Source organism: Panthera leo, chromosome B2, assembly GCF_018350215.1.
Source record: "Panthera leo isolate Ple1 chromosome B2, P.leo_Ple1_pat1.1, whole genome shotgun sequence".
Classification (NCBI taxonomy): Eukaryota; Metazoa; Chordata; class Mammalia; order Carnivora; family Felidae; genus Panthera; species Panthera leo.
The window spans coordinates 70688314-70706145 of NC_056683.1; positions in this window are offsets into that span (position 1 = coordinate 70688314).

The following is a 17832-nucleotide window of genomic DNA, read 5'->3' on the forward strand; positions in this document are numbered from 1 at the left end:
TCTCTGTGAATATAACCAGTTTGATGATGGTTAAGAGTGAGAATGGGAGCCAAGTATCATATCTTCGGGTGCCATGCTCAGCCTCCACAGATCCCTAGTCCTTCAAACATGTGCTGAAGCCCCCAAAACTGGCCAATCATGTTTTCAGAATGAAGCATCTTGGGCACAGTTCTTTGAGAACCAGTTTCCATCTGGCGTGGTCTTTACTTAGAAAGGTGGATCCTACAAAGCAAAATTCTTCAAGAAATTAGGGATATGAAAACCACGGTTTTTAAGAGTAACTTACAATTAGTTAGGAGTTTTATATTTTTCAATCTGTTAGCAGCATAACTCCCTCTGGAAATTATAATTCAAGATTCGTATATAGCTTTTTGATGATGATGATGATGATGATGATGATGATATTGATATAATATGTTTTGAATGATTACTATTTGCAAACTCTGATAATTCCTTTGTATCATCTTATTTACTCTTTACAACAATCCTATAAGCCAGATATTACCCTTCCTACCTTACTGAGGAGGAAATGGAAACTTCGTGCTTCTAACCACTACCTCTTAATGTTTCTTATAAAAGTAGTTCTTCCTTAGGGAGGAAATTGGTTGGAATATACTCTTTTCCCTAGTCCTAGAAGAGGGGAACGGTTCAGTGTCTTTGTCATCTTTATGCTCTCTTCAAAGATTTCATCCCCAGACAACCTGAAATTGTGTACCAGGATCTGTGTTAGATTAGAACAAGTTATCTCTATTTTTCTTAACAGTTGAAGAAATGGAAGCTCAGAGTAAATGTGTAACTTGCCTAAAGTGAGAATCGCAATTTTACAGCCAGAGCCAGGTTTAACTTAGGATTCCACCGTTCACTAGTGTTGCTACCTTCGCTAAATTTTTAAACCTTTCTGAGCCTCTGTTTGCATTTAAACCATGCTGATAAAAATGCCTATATAATAGGTACCTAATTGTCAGGATCTTATTGTGAATATTTAATCAAGAGCCTATGTCAGTGCTGGCTACAGAGTAGCTGCCCAATGAAGGTAGTTATTATTGTGAGTTCGATTTGTGAGTCTCACACAAGAGAAAAGATAATGCCCACTTCTCTCCAGGCATTCACAGATATCACCCGGGATGTGCTTTCCTTGTTATCTAAAGAGGGAATATTCCATGAAGTTTATCTCATCAAGAAAGAACTCTTGGCCCCAGTTTCCTCCTGGAAATGAATCTGAAATTTAATCTTGCCAAGGTGACAGTAACTGCAAGATATGACCATTAGTTGTATAGATTTATATGTCTTTTTCTTAATGCACCATAATTATATATTTTTAAATTGGCATGGTAATGAGTTTTCTTAGGAATTAGTACCATTAATAACACATAATAATATTATAAATAAATTAGTATGAATAAAGCAAAATAGGCCTTGCATAGACCAATGATGAAACTATCTCATGAAGCAAGGATTATGTCAATCTAATTCTATGCAGCTAGAGTCCATCAAAAATAAAACAAAACAAGAAACTTTACCACTTTTCAAAAACCTTCAAAGGCTTCCCATTGCATTAGGCCTCTCTTAGGCTTTAAGATGTAATGACTAGATGTTCACCGTTTCTTTATTTCTTTAACATAATGGAAGGAAGGGAAGGAGGAAGGGTGGAAAGGAAGAAGAAAAGAAAAACAAAAAGGAAATGGGAGCAGGACTGAGTGACTCTTGAATTTAGTGAAGCTCATCTGACAGCAACAAGTCAAACAAGTTTTTTTCTTCATAATCTTTCATAAGAAAACAAAATAACAAAAAGTTGACTTGAATACTCTCCATTTGTTCCAATTTAGAAGGAGATGAATAAATTAGTGAGATGGAATAGAGCATACAGATGATTGACAAGTATTTGGCTACTGTCTTTGGGGGGAAAGTATATATATAAAAGAAGAAAAATATATAAAATAATATATAATATATATAAAATAAATAAATACGTAATTTATATATAAATACATAAATACAAAAAGAGGAACATATATATAGTCCTCTTGCAGGGTGAAATATGAAATAACATATAGACAAAATAAGACTTCTATGAATTTTAAAGAATTCCTCAGTGTTAAAAAAAATTCTCAATTGCATGCTTTTACCTTTGGATTTTGAAATGTTAAGACCTTTGCTCTTTCTCTTGGAGAGAAAGAAAATGTTTGTAGGAGTTGAAATGTCAGAAGTCATTCTTGGTGCCTTCAAGGCCTGGGATCAAAAGCCCTGGGCTGGGGAGATTAAGAATAAACAAAAGTGGAAGCAGAAGGCAATGTCTAGCAGAATTCTGAACAGACCCTCTTGCTCTTTGAACATTCCTTCTGACATTAATTCATTTCTAGCTAATTACTCTGCCCTCTCCTTGATTCTCTCTCTTGGTATATTTTTATTTCACCACCTTGGTTACTTAGCATCCTCTTGCTTGCTCCTTTTATTTATTTTTTCTTTTCAATAACTGTTAGGGCTCAACTTGCCTTTGATCCTTGGCTCCAGCTTCTGGGTTTGCTCTGTACCTGTGTTCAACCAGGCTTACCTTGACTCCTTCCAGTTTCTGATTCCCATTTTAGGGAAAACTCTTGCTAAATGTTTGCATGCATAGCTACCCCTCCTGACTGTCTCCTGCCTTTTTCCTCCTCAACTATCTCCAGCCAGTCTTAGAGTATGGACCAGTATATACATATATATACATATATTATATATATAAATATATAACATATATATGTATATCTCAAACTTAATAATAGTTTCCATTTTGAGGATTAGTAATGGACTTAACATATGAAATGATCCTAGTTTTCAAAAAGCATTTTCTAACAAAAGCATGGTCCTCATTGGCTAAATTCTATATGGTATGGCTTATGATAAGTGAACAAATAAAACACTGTCTGTTTTGGCCAAGATCCTCTTATCTACGTGCTTCTATTTTAGAACATAAGAAAGATTCAGAGGATAATAATTTTTATCCTACACTTCAAGACAAATGGTGGAATGTCATAATTAAGTGAATAAGCATTATAGAAATGCCCAAAATTAATGGTTGAAATTATATGCTAATATTTCAGCTTTATCTATAGCCCAAGCCTTCATGCCTATATCAAATATAAGTTTAAAGGATTCTAACTTACAATTATAAGCTTCCTCAGCATATTTAAGATCTTCCTTAAACATTTGTTTAGCTTTATTATTATCAATTAGTCAATTCTTTTCCAACATTAATATTTTCACTTCATGTTCATTTATAACATATATAAGCAAAATTCACATATAAGCAAATTTCACATATATATTCCTGATATTATAAACATTATCACCAGTCATAGAGGACATGCCAGAGCACCCCCAGCCTTTATTGCAAGGCATTGTATCATAAATATTGAGACATACTTTAACTCCTTTATTTATTTATTTATTTATTTATTTATTTATTTAAAATTTTTTTTAACGTTTATTTATTTTTGGGACAGAGAGAGACAGAGCATGAACTGGGGAGGGGCAGAGAGAGAGGGAGACACAGAATCGGAAGCAGGCTCCAGGCTCTGAGCCATCAGCCCAGAGCCTGATGCGGGGCTCGAACTCACGGACCGCGAGATCGTGACCTGAGCTGAAGTCGGACGCTCAACCGACTGAGCCACCCAGGCGCCCCTACTTTAACTCCTTTAAATGGATGATTGGGTTAGTATGTATTTTGTATCATGCTATGTTTATTTACTGTTGCATAAATAATATAATGCTATCAGTAATTCCTTATCTCAAGCTACTTATGCTACGAACTAATTACAAACATTTTTTTAACATTTATTTATTTTTGAGACACAGAGAGACACAGAACATGAGTAGGGGAGGGGCAGAGAGAGAGGGAGACACAGAATCTGAAGTAGGCTCCAGGCTCTGAGCTGTCAGCACAGAGCCCAACAAGGGGTTCAAACCCACAGGCTGCGAGATCATGACCTGAGCTGAAGTCAGATGGTTAACCGACTGAGCCACCCAGGCACCCCTGCTACCAACTAATTTTTAAAATAAATATGTATTGTATTCTCTTTTTAAAAAATAAGACATAACCCTGACATAAATAATACTTCAAAAATTGCAACATACACTCTCCACTATTGGTTTTCAGAAATTTTACTATTCATGGATTTATTCAGCCATTTATGCTCTAAACATTTGCTGAAAGTCTTCTATGTGCCAGGCACTACATGTAAGCACTACTATGTAAGGTGCTGGATATGTGAGTCAATAAAATACAATTATTCCTTCAGTGATCTCATTGTTTATATGGAAAGTCAAGAAATCATACAAATAATAATTATACTATGATATAGGTTTATAAATTGCAGATATAAGACCTTCTTTCTGTCTATAGGACTTATGGAATGAGCAGGAATGCTGCAGAGGCAAGGAATATAGATGTATCCCAGGAAGGAGCATCTATCTACATGGAAGCTGGAATCTCATGAGTAGAGAAAATAAGTCATGTGGCATGAGACCTGTGGGTAACATCAACCAGTACAGAGTGGCTGGAATGTGGGGAATATATCAGGGAAGGTATGTAGATGAAATGGTGCGTGGGCATTTTTCAAGATGGTTTAGACTTGGCACTATTTGTGATAGAGGCAAAAGATTCAGCAAAATGAGAGAGATGACTGATACAAACATGGAAGAACAATTCCACATGGTCCTCAAATCTGTTTCAAATCTCTTTGAAAGCTCCATTTCCAGCTACCTTGCTGTTAGGCAAGGTCATATGAGTAGTGCAGGTGAATATGTTGTGAGCAAAAGTTCGATGTGTTATTTGTGAGCTGAGATGGTGAAAAACCCCTGTGTTATTTTTTAGTTTCTCACTTCCCCTGCCGTGGGAACCACTGGGGCCTCATGTTGATGTGGGGAACCACATGATCATAGCTACCTGAATTCATGAGTCACCATATCAAAGTCAATTGCACTGGAGAGTTGCCTATATCCACAGTAGTTTTGGTGGAAGGAATAAATGAACACATTTTTTTATTAAGCCACTTGATTTTGGGATTTTTGTTATTGCAGTATAGCGTAGATGATTCTGACCAAAACACAAATCTGAAAGTCAGTACTTAATGGGCATGCAATTTAAAGGAGACAGAAGAAAATGGATTCAAGATGGTAAGTTAGGGGGTCTGGAGAGAAATTGGACCACCTCTTCCTCTCACAAATGTTGAAAAGTTTAGAGAGGGACAAAAATACAGAAAAATTTGGAGGCAGAAAAGGAGAAGTTAAAGGAGTTTATTCATGATGGACACAGCATTCTTGTGATATTAGAAATTAAGTCATCTGCTGAGAAGGTGAATAGCAAGACTGTGGGCAATAAAATTATTGAGCAGTTGAGGGGGACTATTACTATTCAGAATGGGAAAGACAGCCAAGTAGATAGAAGGAAAAGAACCACAGAGTAGTGGTAGGCAGGTGTCAGCTGGGTCATAGGGTTATAGTGGAGTCAGTCAACACTAGTGTATCATTTTATATAGCTGTGATGGCCAGCCTGAGAGAAGGAACAGAAAAATCAAATAATTATGCCCACAGTAAGGCTTGGAAAATAAGTTTTAGTACAAAGAGAATATTTCGAAATAATTAAGAAGGCTTGGAAAAGTATAGTGATTTACAGTATTGTTAAATCCAAATAGGAAGAAAGTAAAGTCCAGAGAATCTGATAGGGCAAAAGATTCTACAAGAAACTGTATGTTTAATGTGGTTAAAGAAAAAGTTTAGCAGGACTATTGGCGCAGAAATAGTTAAAAGACAGGAAATTATGCTTACAGAGACAGGAGAATAATGTAATAGTGGTTAAGAGCAGGTTACCTGGGTTTAGATAACAACTCTGCCCCTTGCTACCTATATGGCACTAGGCAAGTTAGTCACATTTTTTTCTGTGCCTCAGTTTTGCTCAGAGGACATTTTAAGCTACACTGAAGGATTTTTGTGAGGACCGAATGAGTTAATGTACATAAAGCTTTTAGAATTGTGCTTGGCAAAAAGTGTTCTGTAAATGTAAGCTGTTATAATGATAGTTTTTATGTAGCTATGGAAGTGGGTGTTGAGGAATAAGGAGATGAGCATTATAGATGGAAAAAATATTAAGGAATTGCAAGATGGGGATTTGGCGAATCATCAATGTGGATGTTGTGTATTCTCAAGATGCTGAGGATAAACAAAGAAAATAAGATTGTGAGATAATGTGATGTCACAAGGTAATGACCATGAGGATGGGAGAGGAGAGTGGTATAGCTATGGCATTGTTCAAGATTGGTAAGTCAATAGTGTGGGAAGGTTGTCCATTCCTAAAACTTTTCACAGAGGCACAGGGGGTTTTGAGAACATGAACAACCTCTTCTTTCAAGAGTTTTCAGGAACTGGGGCACCTGGGTGGCTCAGTCAGTTGAGTGTCTGAATTTGGCTCAGGTGGTGATCTCGCAATTTTTGAGTTCAAGCCAGAATCGGGCTTGCTGCTCTCAGCCTGTCAGTGCAGAGCCCGCTTCAGATCCTCTGTCCCCCTCTCTCTCTGCCCCTCCCCCACTCATTCTCTCTTTCTCTCTCTCTCTCTCTCTCTCTCTCAAAAAAAAAAATAAATAAATAAAATATAAAAAAAAGAGTCTTCAGGAATTTTTGCTTCATATGAATGAGGAGTCACAAAGCCACTTTGGGCAAGATTTGTTTTTAATTTTTTTTAAATTTAATTTATTTATCTTGAGAGAGAGTGTGAGTGTGGGAGGGGCAGAGAGAGAGAGAATCCCAAGCAGGCTCAGAGTAGCCAATGCAGAGCCTGATATGGGGCTTGAACTCACGAACCCTGAGATCATGACCTGAGCTGAAATCAAGAGTTGGATACTCAACTAACTGAGCCACCCAGGCACCTTAAAAATTTTTTTCCAGTTTATTTATTTATTTTTGAGAGAGAAAGCGAGAGAGCCTGTGCATGTGCAGCAGCAGGGGAGGGGCAAAGAGAGGGAGAGACAGAACCCTAAGCAGGCTCTGTTCTGTTCACTGTCAGTGCAGAGCTCAACGTGCGGCTCAAACTCACAAACCGTGAGATCATGACCTGAGCTGAGATCAAGAGTTGGATGCTTCACTGACTGAGCCACCCAGGCACCCACCCCTAAATACAAAATTATTAATAAAAATATTAGCAAATAAAGTGTAGTAGGTGTCAGTAGTGGCCGAGTATAATTCATTGCCAAGATGCAAAGATGGTTTTGTGGCAGGAACTTTTTCAATAACATAATTTATTACATCATTATTTTAATGTATTAAAATGATATTAATAGATGCTGAAAAGGCATTTGGTTAAATTCACCAGCCATTTCTATTAAAATTTCAATCAAACTAGGAATAAAAGGAAACTACCTAATGTGATAAATACTACTTATGCAAAACCAAGAGCAAATATAATTCTAGACATTAACCAAAAGACTTAAAGATTCAAGTTTGAAACTGTTATAAGGGAATTTGGTGACATGCTTATACATCATACTTATTTTAAAGGTAATGGTATGGCTCTATACTAGAAATAATCAGAATTAGAAATGTAAGAAATAATCCACAGACAATAATATAAAAACTTTAAATATTTTGTAATAAATTTAATAAGAAAAGTTCAGGGTCTATAGGAAGAGAACCAGAAAATCTTACTGAAGAACTACATCAACAGCTGAACACATGGAAACATATACCCCATTCTTACAAGGGAGGATTAATTTCACAAATTTGTCACTTCTGCCCATGTTGTTATATATATTTAATGAATTGTAATTTATATCTCTATGTTTTTAAAAAATTGAAATATCTTACATTTTATGTGCAAGAATAAGTGTCCAAGGGAAGCTAAGAAATATATGAATATGAAAAATAATGATGAGATTCCTTTCGAGATATTAAAATGTTATAAAGTTAGCATAATCAAAATGGTTAGGTATTAGCATACAGATAGATCGGATAGACTAATAGATTAGTAGACCAAATCAAAAATTGCAGAATACATGGGAACTCAATATAGGAGAATGGTAATATTGCACTTCAAAAGGGAGAGAATGGTTTAGTAAATTAGTACATTTTATTTTCATATTAGAAATTGCTTAATTAGTTATTCATTTGAAAAGATTAATATTGGACCATTACCTCATATGATGTATAAGCATATGATGTATAAGCATTCCACTAATTTTAAAAGGTAAAAAATAAAATAATAAAATGTTTAAGAGATAAAGTTCGTGAGATAATGTGTATAACCTATATGTTGGGGATATTGTGAAAAGCAATATCGTTTTGCTATTAGTAAGTATTTACTATTATTAAGTTACTAACCAGATTATTAAGAAAATGCATGATTGACCCTATATAAATATTAAGCTTTTTCTTAGGGCAAAAAATACCTGTGTTAGTTAAGATGCATTCCACTTGAAGTACCAAGAAATCCAAGTCATACAGGCTTTAACAAGAAGGGAATTTATGGGCTCACATGCCTAGAAGTCCAGAGGCAGGGTGGTCATTAAGAATGGCTTAACTCAGTGTCTATATCCAAATCATTTTTCTGTGATTCTCTCATCTTTGCTCATTTTTTTTTTTTTGAAATGGCTTCCTCCTGGGGTGCCTGGTGGTTCAATCGGTTGGGCGTCTGACTTCAGCTCAGGTCATGGTCTCCCGGTTCCTGATATCAAGCCCCCCGAGCTAGACTCTGTGCTGACATCTCAGAGCCTGGAGCCTGCTTCAGATTCTGTGTTTCCCTTTCTCTGCCCCTTCCCTGCACTCTCTCTATCTCTCTCTCTCAAAAATAAATAAACATTGAATTGGTTTCCTTCTGAAGCTGGTATCAAGAAAGCTATAGCAGCAGTTTTTCTAGAAGTGACACCTATACTTGACAATGGCCAGGATAAAAAGAGCCATTTTTTTCCCCCATGACCTATTCTTAAGAGTGAGGAAATAAAACCTTTCAGCCAGTTTCTTCTCACATCTTGTTGGCCCCAACTGGCTGCACTTCTGAATCCCTGTGGCTAGGGAAATGAACTGAGGGATTTAGGCCTAAATGTGTATGCAGAAAGGATTGTCACAAAACTTGTTTTTCTCAGTGCGGGGGATTTTGTGTAATTTTTACTTTCTTCTCTAATATCAGATTAATTTTTAGAAGTTCACGGGATTGTTACTTAATAAAAAATGATAAAGCTATTTTTTTGTGGAAAAACCTTATTTCATCACAGATTGCTGAGGAGAGTACAGATTTATATATATTTTTCTCTTTATCATTTCGTTTCTATTTTTGTCCTGGCAGGGAGTCTTTTTTAATGTAAGCCCCTTTTAAAAATGGCCCCCCAAATTCTATGTATGTACCAGGAAAGATTTTCCTCCAACAATTTGCAATGAGTTTAATTATGTTTCGTTATACGTTAGCAGTACAATTAACATTTACTTCTCGCCAAGCCTCTCTGCTTAGTTGGAACAATGGTATGGTTGACAGGCTTGAATTATATTTGTACCTCAACAAGTTTACTCATATTATGTCCTTGAAGCCATGCTAAGTTATACCACTCTCATCTGAGAGAGGAAACACACCAGTTCCTTTTGATCTGATCTGTGTAAGAGTGACTATGAGCAAATTCCGGGGGAAGTCTGAGGCCCCCCCCCCCCCCCCCTGGCAGCGGTTGCAGGGACGAGGGATAGGGTGACCCCGCACTCACTGCACTAGTTGTCTTTACTGGAGCCTTCATTCCCCAGGAAATGGCACCGCACTGCCACACACAGTGGGCTATATTTAGCCCTGTGGAAACTGGAGAACTTGAACACTCACCAACAAGGAAGTCGAAGAGAGGGAAGGCTTAAGAGAGAAAGATGAGATGCTTTATCTTTTCCTCCTGTGATTTTATTTGGCAGCTAGTCATCCAGTTAGCAAGGTCTAGGAGATAACGAACAGATAAAACGCTGAGTAGTGAGAGATGGCTGGGTGAAGCAAAGGTAGCTGGCAGAGGGAAGGAGCGCGGGTCATTTTCATGTGCAGGGGAGGAGCAGCTATGGAATTGAGTTACTTAATCCTAGAGGGAGAGGTAAAGGCAAAGAGGCTGTTTCTGGAAAAGTTGGTCAAGACCTGAAGTGAAAATCTTTGAGTGTTGGAAAAATGGTTTTAAAAAAATCAGATATGACTTATGGTAACTTTCCAGCTATGTTAATTCAGGCAAATTACTTAAACCTCTCTGAGCCTCAGGTTTTTATTTATAAAGTGTAGGTTTTAAATACCTACCTCAGAGGGTTATGAGGCTTAAATGGGCCAAATATATGTAAAACACTCAGCATGGTGCCTAGACCATAGGAAACACTTATAAGGAGTGGCTATTATTATTACTTTGTTTTAATTTCTGTGTTCTGAATGGAATTGCTCTACTGTTCATAAAGAGGCAAGAATAATAATAAACTATTTGGCAAGGGGGACATTCTCGCTCTTGTTCCTCATACACATACACTCACATACAGGAAAAAAATTACAGGTGTCTTCTTGGTAACATAATCCACTCATAATGAGGCAATGCTCAAGAGAGTTATTCTACTGCATTACTCTGACACTGTCCACCTCTGTTTTGTAGTTGCTCAGCAAAGAGGGAAAACCTTCTGGATTCTCATGAACATGGGGTAAGTGTAGTGTAAGTGTGAGAGCAAACCAAAGCAAATCAATGTATGTCCTTTAGACACTCATTGCTAACTAAATATAATAGTTCCCATGGGTAAAATTAAACAAAAGATATGTAAATGCACCAATATTAAGACAATCAAAGAATGATAAAAAGCAATGTAGTGCACAGGGCCTCAAGTTGATATTTAGCCAAGATTATTAATTAAACTTCAAAACAAGAAAATATAAATTAATATTAGAAACATATTTATGTGTTCTAAGCAAAAATAAAACAATTCACAGAAGGTATTTTTGCACTGGCCAGGACTTGACACTATGAGACTTCTAAGATCTTTCAACTCTCAGGAAAAAGTAATATTATCATTCCTTTGCATGAAAAACACAATGAATGTTGTCTTTTTAAATCTTACCTTCTCTTCAACTTGATTTTCTTCAGTTTTTCAGTGAGAAGCAATTAACACTAAAAGTCTTGGCAAATGGTATTTTGTAATCTGCATAACAAACATCAGCTCTACTCTTCAAGATGACTTGAGTTATTTTGGCTTATAGAGAAGTTTATAAAATTTTATAATTCGTATTTAAAAAATTACCAGCAACTTTCATTTACATTTCTTTCTTATTTTTAATTCTACAAGTTCTCTCTTTCTCTCTCTCTCTCTCTCTATATATATACACACACATATAAAGTCCTTTCCAATGCAATCTAGAAAGAGATAAATGTGCAGAATTTTTGTCTCTCCTATCTTTTCTCTCTCCTTGCAACAATACCCCATTGACTGTATCTGAAATTTAAAGTAAACAGAAATAAACTATAACTGTTTTTCTATGTGACTTATATACACACATACAATCAATGTATATATATGAGAATGTACTAAATTTTCTTATATATACATTAAAAAAGAGGGAAGACTCTAAATGACCTGAAATTCCCCCTATATTCTTTAGATTTCTAGAATTGGCAGATAGGTGAAATATATATATATATATATATATATATATATATATATATATATAATCATAGGCAAATGGATCTAAAGGTGGCTGCTATAGGACAAGTCTCCTAGGAAGGAGTCCCTGAGATAGAGATCTCTGTGCACAAAATTTACTGGACTGCTCTTGGGACTGACACTTCCAGGGGAAGGGAAAGAGGCATGATGGGCCCAAGAAGGTAGCCTGTAATATATATAGTCACAACAAGACTTCAGCCAACTCCTGGGATTGGGTTAGGGAAAGAGGCCCACCTTTATACTGGATATGAGATGGCTGTAGGAAGGGACTCCACTCTAGGAAAGGAGGCTGACTACGCCTGAGGGAAATTCCCAGAGAAAGTTGAAAGCTGATGGCTGTCAGCAAACAAAATTTCTAGCTTCCAGGAGAATAGGATCCTTGGTCATGGAGAGACAATCTAAGCAGTGTGGCACTGGATCCAGAAGTCATGGAGGATAGATGTCATTCTTGGGTAAGGTGCTCACTGCAAATGTGAGGTGACTGACAGTTGAGATAACCTTTGGTTGCTACCCCAACCCCCACATAGATATTCCTGTACCCCATACTTGTCTGCCATTCCATCTGCTATTATCTTGGCAGAGGGATGAAACAGCAGAATACAGAGAACACAAAGATCAATTCTTTGCTTTTGAGTTTCAAAAGGTTTGGCCTTGGCAAAGACAACATATCTGAAAGAAAGCAGGCTGTGTAAGAAGAGAAAGTTTCTCAACTTTTCCCAGACTAGATAAAGATTTCATGGGCTTTGGCAAGGAAAAGCAGGAAGAAAAATAGAGACCTTGGAGGACTGTGAATTCCTGGGGTGGAGCTCGGGAGCTCAGAGCACAGGAATGAAAGAGACCACACTGTCCCTGACCTCAAGGAATTTACAGACTAGCAGAGAAGATACATTCAACAAATAAACGCCATAAAGCAAATTGACTATTATGATAGAACATACAGGAAGGGAACTGAACTAGGCATACACGTCTGGGAATGCTTTGCTAAAAAAGAGATTTAGTTGGGAATTTGTAGCATAAGTAGATGCTGTCTAAATGGAGAGTAGACAGTTCGAGCCCCGCATTGGGCTCTGTGCTGTCAGCTCAGAACCTGGAGCCGGGTTCAGATTCTGTGTCTCCTTCTCTCTCTGCCACTCCCCCACTTGTGCTCTGTCTCTCAAAAATAAATAAATAAATGTAAAAAAATTTAAAAAAATAAATAAATAAATGGAGAGTAGAGAGAAAAAGTGTTTCAGGGAATAGGAGCACATGTAGAAAATTGTGAAGGAAGAGCATGTGGCATGTTTTAGAAGTCAAGAGAAGTCCAAGATGATTACTGGAATGGAGAAAGTAGAGGAACAGTAGGAAAGGTAGGCAGATTCATTAGGAATTTAGTGCTGTAATCGGTAGGGAAGGGATAGTGGTCAGAACTCCAGATGAGCCCTGGGAATGTATGGAATCAAATAGATTGGAGAGGTAGCACTGATGAGACTTGGTGATTGATTGCTGTGGGAATGAGAAAGAGCTTGTGGCAAATATGAAAGATCTAGTAGGATTGTCAGGAAATATCAAGTACCTGGTTTAGGATGATGACCAAGAACTTTACAGTAACACAAATTCTCTGGGAATATACTGTAAATAATAGCTCTGTATTCATACATACCTGTAAATCAGGTTATTTCAGAAGACCTCTCTGCCTTTGGTCTTTCCACTCCTATGGAGTTATTTATGCATCTTCATAGACCTAGAGAGAAAAACCATGACTATGAGTTTACTTAGGGATTCCATTCATGTGCAGTGACTTCCTAGAAGGAAGGGATTTGCTAAAGCGAGGTGGAAATAGGAGACTAGAGGGGAGGAAAGGTTTGAGGGGTCCTAAGGAAGTTTACCTTTTTGGCAGCTCAAGGTTATACTTTCTGGTGAGCTTCACTTATTGATTGATTCGTTCAAACTCTTTTACTGAGTACTTATTATATTAAAGGCACATTGCATGCAAGACCTTGTGAAAGATCTAAGGATGACTAGCAATTAGAGGGCACAGACTCCCTTGGTAGCTCTTTCAAGTCTGCCTTGGAATCGCTAGTCCTAAAGGATCACCCTTAGTGTTGGACTGAAAATAGGGAACTCTTCAAATTAGATCAGAAATCATTCAATATACCTTCCTCCCCTCATTTGGGAGATCTCTTGATCTCCTCCAAGTGCGAATCTTCCTGCTTCTCGTGGAGATTAAGCTCTATATCAGCTATTTCAACTCTTTCCTGCTCCAAGTCCTCAAACAATGCTACTTGGGGCTCCTTTTGATTTTTCTGACCTTTAGCCTGATAATATTAATGCCATTAGCTAACATGGCCATTTCCCATTCTGTCTTACCCCTGTACGTCATCATGAGTGTATCTCAAGCAAGAACACACTTGTTGCTTCAGACCTTCAGAACCCTTGACTCAGGCCTCCCCTGCCTTTTTCAGCAAGCCCATGGTAGCCTATAGACAGCCATTAAAGCACATGCTCATGAATTTGGACATTGTTTGTTTTCTCCTTCCTTCTCTCAATGGCACAACTTCTGGTCACTCCTGTTCCATTCCCTACTCTTTCCTGCTTTCCTTCAGTGTCCCCTCTTTCTCCTCTACTTTTCTTACTGGGTAAGTCATTAAGGGAAGCAGAGATCTGTAGTAATGAGAGCTGGGCAGGAGTTGAATACTCTTTCCAACTTTCCACTAGAAATACTTTAGATCATAGACTACTGAGATACAGAGAATTGTATTAAAATAATAAAATATTGCAATTAGCTTGGTTGGCCATTCCATAGGTATATAACTTTAGGTGAGTTATCTCTCTAAGCTTCATTTTCTTGTATGTATAATGAAACTAGTATGTGATTGATGAGTCAAGATGGATTTATTAGGAAGCCTATGAAGCTTAGCTAAAGCTGCACAGATCCCTTTCCAGAGCCTTGTAAAGGGCCATGGTAATTTTGTATTATTTTCTTAAAGATCCATCCTTCCCCAAACCCTATCAACTTCAAGTCCCATTGAACCTAGCTCTGCCTCTACTGGTAGGGTTTTGTAAGAATGAAATAGACAATGTACAGGAAACACTTAGCACAAGCCCTTGACGCTATTGCTGTCACCTTTATCATTATTAATACTAGTATATTACTTATCTATACAAAGGATTGTAAAAGCTCAATCAAAATTAAAAATCAACACCTGAAACTGATGTAACATTGTGTGTCAACTATATTCAAATGAAAAAACTTAAACTACTTAGTGTCAAACTTTAAAAGCTATAAGAACAAATGAAAAACATACATTTTCCAGTTTTTATAAGGCTTTATTGTAGTATATAGTAACTATTTTTCAAACATTTAAAATTTAATTTTAATTATAAAAGGTAGTGTATGATTGTTCTAAAAATCCAAACGTATAGTTAAATAAAAATCTTGAGTTAAAAATAAAGATCTCCTTTCTATTTCTCCCTTCCAGGCTATTGTTCCTCCCTCCCCAGAAACATTCTCCTCCTAATGTAATCATGAAATAAGACTTTGATGTATGTTTTTCTGAATCTTAAAATGTACTTTCCATTTAAATGTAAAAATTCCTGGGGTACCTGGGTAGCTCAGTTGGTTAAGCATCTGACTTGGGCTCAGGTCATCATCTCGTGGTTCATGAGTTCAAGCTCCTTGTAAGGCTCTGTGCTGACCGCTTGGAGCCTGGAACCTGCTTCGGATTCTGTCTCCCTTTCTGCCCCTCCCCCGCTCATGCTCTGGCTCTCTCCCTCTCTCTGTCTCAAAAGTAAATAAACTTAAAAAAATTTTAACGTAAAAATTCCTCTCTCACAAACAATACAAAAGTAATTTTTTGTTTTTTTTAAAGTCCCCCTGCTGTTGAAAACTGGCACAGAAAAGCAATACCAAATAGGTAACTAAAGAGAACACACACACACACACACACACACACTCATAGTCCTAGCAGTTTTCACAAATCAAAATACCCAGAATCTGAGGAAACCAGGACTGTCTTCTTACGGATTTTGCCAATTCATGAAAGACCATTATTCTAAGTGTTATCAGAGAACAAGTGCTAAATGGCAACGCACACATTACCTCGGTGTCAACCTGTGCTGAAGACCAGTGCTCGAGCCTCGTTCTACACAGGTCAGGGTGTGAAAGGCAATGGAAAGTAACCCCAGATAAGGCAAGGCAGATGGTATCAGCTTTGTGTCTCTTTTATCTTTCTGCTTCTGAGTTGTAAATATTATGCATTAAGCTCCTGTATTGAGGAAGAAATAAAAATTAGTGTTGCTTCTGTATGCATTTTTTTAAAAATTGAAGAGTATGCCAACCATAGAGACTGACACATTAGCTATTAGAAAATTCCTTCAAATATGTGTACATGTACTATAAAAATGTGCATTATGGAAACTGTAAAGACCTCTTCATAAATTTTTTAAGTACTTTTTTGCTACTACTATAAATACCCCTTTGGAATTATTTCCAGTGCTTGGTGGAACATTCAACCTGCAAAACACATTCACCTGAGAAAGAGTTAAATAGATAACATGTTTAAAAGCCTCATAATGTAAAGGAGAGATGGAAAAAATCCCCAAATATTATTTATTCAAGACCTTTGTGTCATATTCTTCCAAAAAATAATTATTTTTCAGAGAGAACATAGATGGTTGTTCTTATAATTTAATTCTTAAGGAGTTTTCATAAATACTTTTTAAAATGAACATGTTTTATGTGCTTTCTAGTTTAACCTATTAAGTGCAATTTAAAATTAAAGAACAGCTACAGTTCATAGTGAAATCATTAACATTGGATTTACACAGAATTTTTCCTGTCTATTATTTATAAAATGTATATATTTATAGCTTAGTGTAATAAATGTGAATAAATTAAACTATACATACTATTTTCTCTAATTTATGAACTTGATTTGTTTGTTTTACTATTACCTACATAAATAAACGAGTTTAATTTAAATATTAAGTTGTAAGGGAAATATATGTCAGGTCAGGTAACAAAGAACCTAAATTGAATAATTTAATTCCAGACCATCTTAAGAAGTATACAAATTCCATGGTAAAAATATTGTTGGCTTGTTTTGCTTTGAATATATTATAGCACAAAATCTATTTTTTCTTAAGCATTTATATGCTTAGTAGATTTCTCTCTCGCACATGCACACACATACATTTTACTAGTTATTTCTTTTTTCTGCCAGTTTGGTTTGTACTCACAAACCATAGCTAAAGTGGAACTTGCAAGTTGAAGTCCAACCAGTACCAGAATTTGATTGCAAGCAATGAAAACAAACTCTGCCTAATTAAACAGAGAAGAAATTTGTTGGAAGAATACAGGTTAGCTCACAGAATCAAAAGGAAAGCTGCTGAGCAGCCCCAGGAATGGCAGACCTAGAGCAGTTCTAGGGATTAGGTAAAAAGGAGCAGTGGACAATGTCTGCGGGAAGCTCACTGGAATGAATTTACACCCTGTCTCAGCAACATTCTGCTCAGGATCCAGATTCCCAGAATGAGAGTTCACAAGGCCACACCTTGACTGGGACATTCTGAACATCTTCACTGAAATTATGACGAAGAAGGCAGGGAGTTGGAAAGACATAGATCTCCAGAGGTAAATCAAGGCATGGTTACCAAAAACAGGAAAAGATTCTGGGAGTTGAGAGTAGTACATGTTCTTAGATTCTGAAATATAACATACTGTAACTACCATAACATTTATTTGTAATTGCTATCTATGGCTTTGATCATTAACAGTTAGAACATGTGGGAGGATATTGTAGCCAGCAAGGCTTTTGCTAAGAATAATAAATAAGGGAGTGCCTGGGTGGCTCAGTCAGTTAAGTGTCAGTCTCCTGGTTTCAGCTTAGGTCATGATCTCACAGTTTATGAGTTCGAGCCCTGTGTCAGGCTCTGCACTACAGCGTGAAGCTTGCTTGGGATTCCCTCTCTCCCCACCTTTCTCTGCCCATCCCTTGCTCACAGACTCTCTCAAAATAAATAAATAAACTTAAAAAAATAATGAACAAGAAAAACAAGGACATTTCTTTTTTTAAAAAAGTTTATTTATTTTAAAGTTTATTTTGAGAGAAAGGGAGGGCATTTGTGAACACAAGCAGGGGAGGGACAGAGAGAGAAGGAGATAGAGAATCCCAAGCAGGCTCCTTG